General features: G+C 41.2%; 1 long non-coding RNA gene across 1 annotated transcript in view; it reads right to left on the reverse strand.

The window, feature by feature from the left end:
- The window catches only part of LOC119616712, a 42,471-nt gene extending 36,971 nt beyond the window's left edge, over positions 1-5,500 (reverse strand). The window contains exon 1 of the long non-coding RNA XR_005232693.1: positions 5,307-5,500. This is a non-coding gene — a long non-coding RNA (uncharacterized LOC119616712). The remainder of the gene's footprint in view (positions 1-5,306) is intronic.
- Positions 5,501-8,640: the final 3,140 nt, after the last annotated feature.

Raw genomic sequence — 8,640 nt, forward strand, 5'->3', positions numbered from 1 at the left:
TTCTCCTCCGCTTTTCAGATTCCACTTCCATTCCGGTCATCTCACTCCTTACTGTAAATAAATACACTTACCTGATATCTGAGTCCTGTAGTCTGTCTTCCACCAAGCTGTTGTTTTCTCTTCGACGTCAGAGAAACCTGACAATCTGTCGCCTGTTTGTCTCCAGAGCTCCTGCCTTCCTGTTGTCCTCTTTGGTCCCGGACCCAGTTTCCACTTCATTGTTCAAGTACTTAAATTGGCAATAAATCTTAAACTTAATCTAGTCTCCTGAGAGTTTCTGCTTGAGGGTCAAACAATTACACATTTATTGTGTAATTGTTGGAAAACAATTAGCCCTTTGGAAAGACGCTGAGGTTTTCTTGAGACCGTTTGGCACCAGTTTTGTTGTAAATATCACAAAATATGATACAATTTTTAAATTTTTTTTTAATTTTTTTTATTTTATTGTAAACACCAGGGAGGGCTTAGCCCTACAAATCCACTTATACGAGCCACCCCTGACTATTAGACAGATTACCACTTTAAAGTTGACTGAACTATCCTAGTAGTCCCTTTTTAAATAAATTCAATTTTAAATTTTCTTTTATGCACAGGATGAACCATGTTTTCAATGATTTACTTACAAAGAGCAGTGCAGAAACATCTATTAATGGCGATTTACTGTGAAAACACTAAAATATGACTTTAAATGATGACGTTTTACTGTTTCTGGCTGTATACATTTATAGTTGTCACTAAAAATGTATGCATGAACATTTTAATGTTAATTTTCCGTTAAAATTCCAACTGATTCTTTTTAAAAAAGAATAGCAGATGTTGAAAAGTGGATGACAGAAATTATTTCAGTGCAGCCTTTGTTATAAACTGTGTGAGACAGTGAGTGAAACTGAAACTCTTCAATATATGTGTCAGATACATTTGTTGGATTTTTCTGACCTGGTTTTAGACTGAAGGGAATCATTGAAAACATGGTTGTACTGTGCACTTAGATTACCATTTTGCTCATTTAGAGGCTGTGACATTTCAGCCTACATAAAGCCCTCCAAATTCACTTGTATCACACAAATGCAGTTTTTTAATAAGCGTGTCAACCACAGTATAAAGATGCACTTTATTTACAGCTAACCAGCAAAACGACAGACTGCAGGGTCAGTGTCCTGTATGGAAACCAATGTGTAATCTCTGCAGAAACAAACAGCAGCCCAGTCAACGTAAGCGGCACTTTGCAGCCTCCTGGGGAACAGAGGAGGATGACCAAGCATTCAGCACAACAACCAGATTCAATTACAGCTCATCAATCAGATATAATTCATTTAAGGGATTTTTATAGTGTGAGAAATGCTTACTTTAAAATGATTCTTTTACCATTTTTCCATACACCGCTTCTACCTATTTACAGCCCATGTGTGCTGCCAAACAGATCCTAATGGGGAAGCAGCAGACTACTGTGAGTTAATGAGAGATTTAAGTGTTTTACACTGCAGGGTTGTCTCTGCTGAGAGTGTTCTATTGAGTAGAAGAATGCAACTGTGACACATTAGTTTGTTGCAGCTTTGTACTTTTCAAATGATCATTTGCTTGATGGCAAATGAGAGCCTTAAAGTCACAAAAGCAGCAAATTAAAGTCTAGCATTCCTTGAATTAATGCTCATTGCCTGCCGTCTTTCATGCCAGACAATCATCTTATAATGAGAAATGATGAAGTTGTAGCCATTTTGGTCAAACCTTGAAAAAAATGTTACTCAAGGTATGCGTTTAATGTCACTCAGCTACTACCATGTTAAATTTTAGCTCTATCTGTGAAACCGAGTTAAAGCCCTTTTTTGTGTTTTTAAGGTCAGTTAGCTGTAGCAGTCATCTTGAATTAGGTTGGCTCCAAAATTTCATCAGTTAAAAGGATACACTCATTGATCGTTTCATGAAAGTTTTATTCAGCACTTTCGCAAAACAGTTCAGTGCAATGGCCACAAAGACCAGTCTGTCTTTAAGATGCCTCTGACTGTTGATGAATCACTAATGGAGCAGTAACGTCTCACTAAGATGGAAGCTTTCAGAAATAAAGTGGAACCCAAAGTGACAGGAAGCACTACACATTAAGGTGGTGTGTGGTGGAGGTCTCCCTCGTGTCATTTTGGAAGCACAATGAACTCAGTTTAGCAGTTTTTTGTCATTAACCATTTTTTTATAACCGAATGCAAAGTTGCTGTCATCACTGACCTTCTTCTCTGTAATGATTCTGGTTATTGTTGTGTAGGCTTTTAAATAATTACAACATGCATGGTCGCACAGACCATGAATGTTATCACTACATCACATCACTGAGCTGCCAAGTCAGTCTACTTCTTCACATCTCGACTGTTACGGCTATGTTACGTTACAAAAGTGCTTCGGGGTGGGTCGACTTTAATCTCCAATGCCGCCTCAGGCCATTCAGAAATCTCACTAAAGCCAGACAGCATCCAAGTCCTGGCTTGACGTGTTTTGTGAAAGTGGCTTTAAATGTGTTTAGTGGTTCATGTGATGTTTTGCTAACAGACAGACAGACAGTGTTAACTCTAAGCAGTTAATGGCCAGATTGTAAACAAAGGTCTTACAAAATCTTTTAGTGTTCAGGATATTTTGGGGGATTAGTCTCAGCTACTACCAGACCACATTTTATGTCAATATGTGTAAAATTGACAGAGTTAGACATATTCAGTGTTTTGCAAGGTCAGCTGACTGTGGCAGCCATCTTGAATCGGGCTGACTCCAGTGTCCAGTGGTTCATGAGATATCCTGCTAACAGACATGTACCTCTGAGCTGCCCAGTGCTGGGCATGCTTCTCCAGTCAGAATTTAAGGGGAATTTGAGCACAGAGAGTTAATAAATTATTTTTAAGTATCCCAATTTTAGGTTCAATTTAACTTTGCTCAACTAGTCTAGGTTCTATTATTTAGGTACTTGTGGCAAATGTGACCATTTTTCTTCCTAAAAGTAACCTTGGGTGCTAAAATGGTCCTTAAGAACTTCCTGTTTAACATTTATTGAAATGCTTTCTCTTTACCTTCAGTGTAAATGCAGCTGAAGTTAATGAGCTCAAAGCACTGTTGCCCTGGGAGTGTCAAGTGTTTCTGTGAGTTACCTAAACATGTAACGGACCAATGGATACATTTTAATTAAACTCGCAAAAGGAAATTATTGGATGTAGATCTACAACTGATGAAGTGAGTCGACCTCATGCAAGTTGTGTGTCACAGTCAACTGACCCTTCAAAATACAGCAAATGTCTATACCTCAGCCAATTTTACAGATATAGACATAAATATGTGGTAGTAGCTGAGACTGGTCCCCAACATATACACTGAGTGCAAAGAGATTGAACCATATCTTTGTTTTAAAATTAACCATTCAGAGTTGTCTGCTAGCACGCCATCTCACAAACCACCGGCTTTATTTTAATAAAACTTTCAGAAAGTATTCATTGGATGCACATCGACAACTGATTAACTGTTGTCAATCGAATTCAAGATGGCTGCCACAGCTAATCTACATCAGTGAACACATACATGGCTATATTTCAATAAATTTTACAGATCCCTAGCTAAAATTTGATATAGTAGTAGCTCAGACTCACAACAGCTACTATGAGCATGACATCTAGAGATATCATGAGACTGAACATAGTGTTATTTTCAAGGTTTGACCAAAACGGCTACAGCTGTTATTTGTCAAAATAAGAGGATCTTAGTCTATGACTCTGGCATGAAAGGCAGCAGGCGTTATGGCTTATGTCTTTAATCTAGCTCATTACTGGCCTTATCAATAAAACACACAACAACTTCTGCTTTTAGCAGCAGAACATTCACTAATAAAATTTAACCCTCTTGTGGCCTTTGGCTTTTCTACCTTTCTTTGTCTCTCTTTTGAGGGCTTCAGGAGGGTTGAATACTTTTTAATGAGCAATAAGAACTAAATGGACTTCAAGACAGATTTGACAACAAGCATATTGGTCTCTGTAGAACAGATGAGCTCTTTCCACAGGGATCCCCACCCACTCAGATTTATATCTACAGTTCATCCTCTCACCATGACGACTGCCCATCCACACCCAAACACACTCCTGACGAGCTGTGCTACCCGGCCATCCTCTCGAGGCCTGTCACAGAGCTAATATGGCTGCAGCAGATTAACCTGGGAGTTGCAGAACTGCTTTGCCTCCTCTTCTTTATCTGTATTCCCCCACCACAGGAGGCTAAAGCAACAGAATCAGTGGGAGTGCCTCTCATTTAGACAATAAAACCTTCTACTGGGATAAGCGACCCCTTTGCTTCCAGACACACGAATCAATGGGATCTGAGTGGCCAGCAAATGACCTAAGAACTCCCAGAGACCATGGAGCTTCTCTACTACATTGCCTGTCGAAAACTTATATCCCAAATTCTTCTTTCTGACTGCCTGAAAATTCCTCAAATGTCTGCTTTAACACAGTTTGCTCGGCTATTTTAAAACTTAGCTGAATGTGCACAGAAAAGAGAAGTGCGATTGTGAGCCACGGGAATGCATGTGCATCTCAGTGCAGCAGAAGTACAACCTAAAAACACACACCCTGAGTTTCTTAAAGCATCTCTTTGTGTTTGGAGGTTGCATAATGATTTCATGACAGACTGTGAGACATGAAATCGATTCCACGCAGCCAGAGCTTGCCTCTCCCATTGTTGTGCGATTATCTGTATACCCTGACAACTCTCCCCCTGATCTGCTTTTTCATTCATATTATCTTAAAAAAGGCCCACCTCTTCCTACAGTCCTAAGAGTGCAGGCATTTCTTGAAACACACTGCTGAGCTTCTAACCTGCAGTTCTGCCAAGATCTAAACAGATCTACTCATCAAACTAGTTTACCTGACTGAATTAATGCCCATTAATACACATACATACACACACTTAGGCCTCACAGAAAAGCAGGTGGACACTGGGGCTGCACAACATATTGAATATTTATTGTCATCACGATATCAGTGAGCGCAAAATCAATATTGCAAAGGACTGCAAGAAATCATAGGCTGTTAAATTTCAAGTACCGTGCATTCATGTTCTGTGTGATAATAATAATAATAATAATAATAATAATAATAATACTATATTTGGTCAGTTCGACAGACTCTGACTGGCATTTATGCTGACACCTGGGTTAGATGCTGGTGATGGCAGAAGAGAAAGTGAAGAGTAAAATATCAACAATAATATTGCAAGTTTTTCACATATCATGCAGCCCTAGTGGCCCCAGATGAAGTTGTATGTTTGGAAGTGTAGTGTGTGAGACTTACCCCCCAGCAGTCCCTGCGGGCTGAACATGCTCTGACAGCGCAGATGCTTCTCAGCATTACACTCCTCCCAAAGCCTTCATCTACAAAATATTTACTATTGTTTAAATCTCCCCTCTTACCATCCCACTCCTGCTCACTTTTCTTTTATCTCCGTATAATTCTTCCTGTTACTCAGTCTTCCTCACTCTCATACTTTCTTTGCTCTGCTTCTCCCACCCCCCCTCCCTTTCATCCTTTACACCCCCTCCCCCTTTCTGCCAGCCTCACTAGTGTTCTAGGAGCTTGGTATCGCTTTTCTTCTAGCTGGCACAGAAAGGAGGGAGACATATAGGAGGGCTGTTTTGTAATCCAGCAGGTCATACCACCCTGGCATAGGAAAGGGGGGAGGGGGAGGGGGGAATGCAGAGAGGGAGGACAAGGTGGAGGGAGGACAAAACTGGCCTATACTGTTACTTTCTAACCTATACCTTTGCTGCATCCCTCTGTCTGGGAAGTGATGGTCTCTCCCTTTTCTCCCACTGCCAACAGGAGGTCTCATCTCTCTGTCCTCTCTTCTAGGAGGGAGTGGTGAAGTGGGGCTGGAAAAGACAGGAGGAAGGAAAGAGGGAGAGTGGAAGTGGAGGAGGTGTGGGAATGAAACGAGGAATGAAAAGGAGGAGGAAATGAGAGCGATGGGTATGAAAGGAATGAATACAGGATGGTATAGGGGAAGGAGGGAAGCCTGAATGGGTGGCAGACTGAATCAATAAAGAATCTAAGCTCTAAAAATATTTCTAGGTGTGGAAATGAAATATATAATGAAGAAAAACACAAAAAAGTGTGTATACTTTAGATTTTGCTGCTGCACAGTTTGTCCTGCTGACTGTATGTGTGAATGTATTTAAAGCAGACAAGCTGACTGAGAGCTGTAGGAGACAGTAGAAGACTGAGGTTGTCTCAGGGTGATTGAGTTGTTTCAGCAGTTCATTCCTCCTCATCCATGAAGACACTGTTCAGCACTCACAATATCAGGAATTTAGAAGATTTATCATTGACACTTAATGGTATAATCTACTCATTTATGAAGTGATGTTCTGCCAATAAGTTATCAATAGTTAGTACCTTATGAACTGTAAAATAAGTCAGAGACATGGAGTATGGAGAAAAAGGCAAAAGTCTTCATCCAGGCTAGACTACTGACTAGTCAAACATGGGCCAGTTTTAAAACAACTCATTCTCAAAAACAAACAGGTGTGAAAAAATGCTTCATTAGCAAATATTAAACCTCTACACCTTTGTATTAGACTGTTTGATTAATTTATCACTGTTTTCTCAAACAAACAAACCTCTGTGTTATTACTCCTGAGCCACTGGGGCAGTAGTGGCTCAGGAGGTGGGGGTTCGTCCTGTAACCGCAGGGTTGCCGGTTTGAGCCCCCACTGTCTCAGCCGTTGTGTCCTTGGGCAAGACACTTCACCCACCTTGCCTAATGGTGGGGGTCAGAGGGCTCGGTGGCACCTGTGTGATGGCCCAGGGCAGCTGTTGCTACAATTTAGCTTCAGTGTATGAATGGGTGAATGATTGTAGTGTGAAGCGCTTTGGGGTCCTTGGACTACATAATGCGCTATACAAGTGCAAGCCATTTACCAGAACGTATGTGTGGTGAGCATAGACCATTTTCTGCAGGTGGTGCTATGGTGTAGATCAGCGCATCTACTCAGTACAAAAGTTTACTCCACTACCTGCAGTCTGAAATATTTGCAGCTTCAGAAACATGGGATTACACATGGTCTATCCAGAGAGTCTATCTGCACACACATATTTGCATATTAACAACAGAGTCCAGGAGAAAAGTTTCAGGAGTGATCTGTGACAAAAGAGTGGCAGCAAAGGTCAAAGGAAAGGTTTACAGACAGTGGTGAGAGCAGCTGTGTTGTATGGTTTGGAGACAGTGGGACGGACAAAAAGACAGGAGACAGAACTGGAAGTGGCAGAGCTGAAGATGTTGAGGTTCTCCTTGGGAGGGACAAAGACTGATTGGATTAGAAATGAGGTCATCAGAGGTCCAGCACAGGTTGATTGGTTGGGAGATAAAGTTAGAGAGGCCAGACTGAGATGGTTTGGATGTGCAGAGGAGGGACAGTGGGTATATTGGTAGAAGGATGTTACAGATGCAGCTACCAGGAAAAAGACAAAGAGGAGATATATGGATGCAGTTAGAGAGGACATGGAGGTAGTTGAAGTGAGGACAGAGGATGCAGAAGACTGAGTTAGATGGAGGAGGATGAAAAAAAAGGATGGAGGAGGATGACTCGCTGTGGCGACCCCTGAAAAGGGAACAGCAAAAAAAAAAAGAAGACCCTCATTTGGCTAGCCATTAGCCTAGCCTGGATGAAGACTTTTGCCTCTTTCGCAGTACTCTGTGCTTTGACTGATGTCACAGCTGATATGGTACTAACTATTGATAATTAAAGCTATGATTACACTGCAGGCAAAAATGACCCATAGCTGATATTTTATGACAGTCTGAAAGTCACAAATCCGATTTTTTTCAAATCAGAGCCAGGCCACTTTCATATTTGGTCCAAATGCATGCAGGTGACTTGAAGGCCAGAGACTGTTAAAGTATAATGTGAACAATCACGCAGATCTCAGTGAAATATTGAAATTTAGCATTATGACCTAAAGTGTTAATACAGCCTATTTGACAGAACGTCACTTCAAAAATGTCTACACTATCCCTTTATAGATGGTATCTCAATAAACTGTGACTGCTAGTGACTAGTTAGGGAATGGCATTTGTGAAAGAGTCTTCAAAATGTCTCAAAATGTTTGCAATGATTCTCAGTTTCCTTGTCTGAGTCGTTGAGGCTCAAAATGTTGTGGCCTGAGCTTTGAATACATTCAAAGAATTTGTGCAGGAAATTTTCTCTGAAAATAGTCAGTCATCGTGAGAGGCTCAAATCCTCCTCAAGCAAACTGGAGCTGTATTTTGACACCTGCACACGAGTTCTCTTCAGAAAACATGTCCAGTTCTAAAAAAAAACACACTGATGATTAATATTAAGCACGGCAGCAGTACATAAATAAGAGAAAACTGTAAATACCGCACAAAAATCACACTTCAAATTATTTTTTAATCTGAGTTACACCTGAAAATCCATCCATCCATCCATCCATCCATCCATCCATCCATCCATCCATCCATCCATCCATCCATCTTCTTCCTCTTATCCGGGGTCGGGTCGCGGGGGTAGCAGCCTAAGCAGGGAGACCCAGACTTCCCTCTCCCCAGCCACTTGGGCCAGCTCCTCCGGGGGAATCCCAAGGCGTTCCCAGGCCAGCCGAGAAACAT

The sequence above is a fragment of the Kryptolebias marmoratus genome, linkage group LG23 (assembly GCF_001649575.2).
Source record: "Kryptolebias marmoratus isolate JLee-2015 linkage group LG23, ASM164957v2, whole genome shotgun sequence".
NCBI classification, from domain to species: Eukaryota; Metazoa; Chordata; class Actinopteri; order Cyprinodontiformes; family Rivulidae; genus Kryptolebias; species Kryptolebias marmoratus.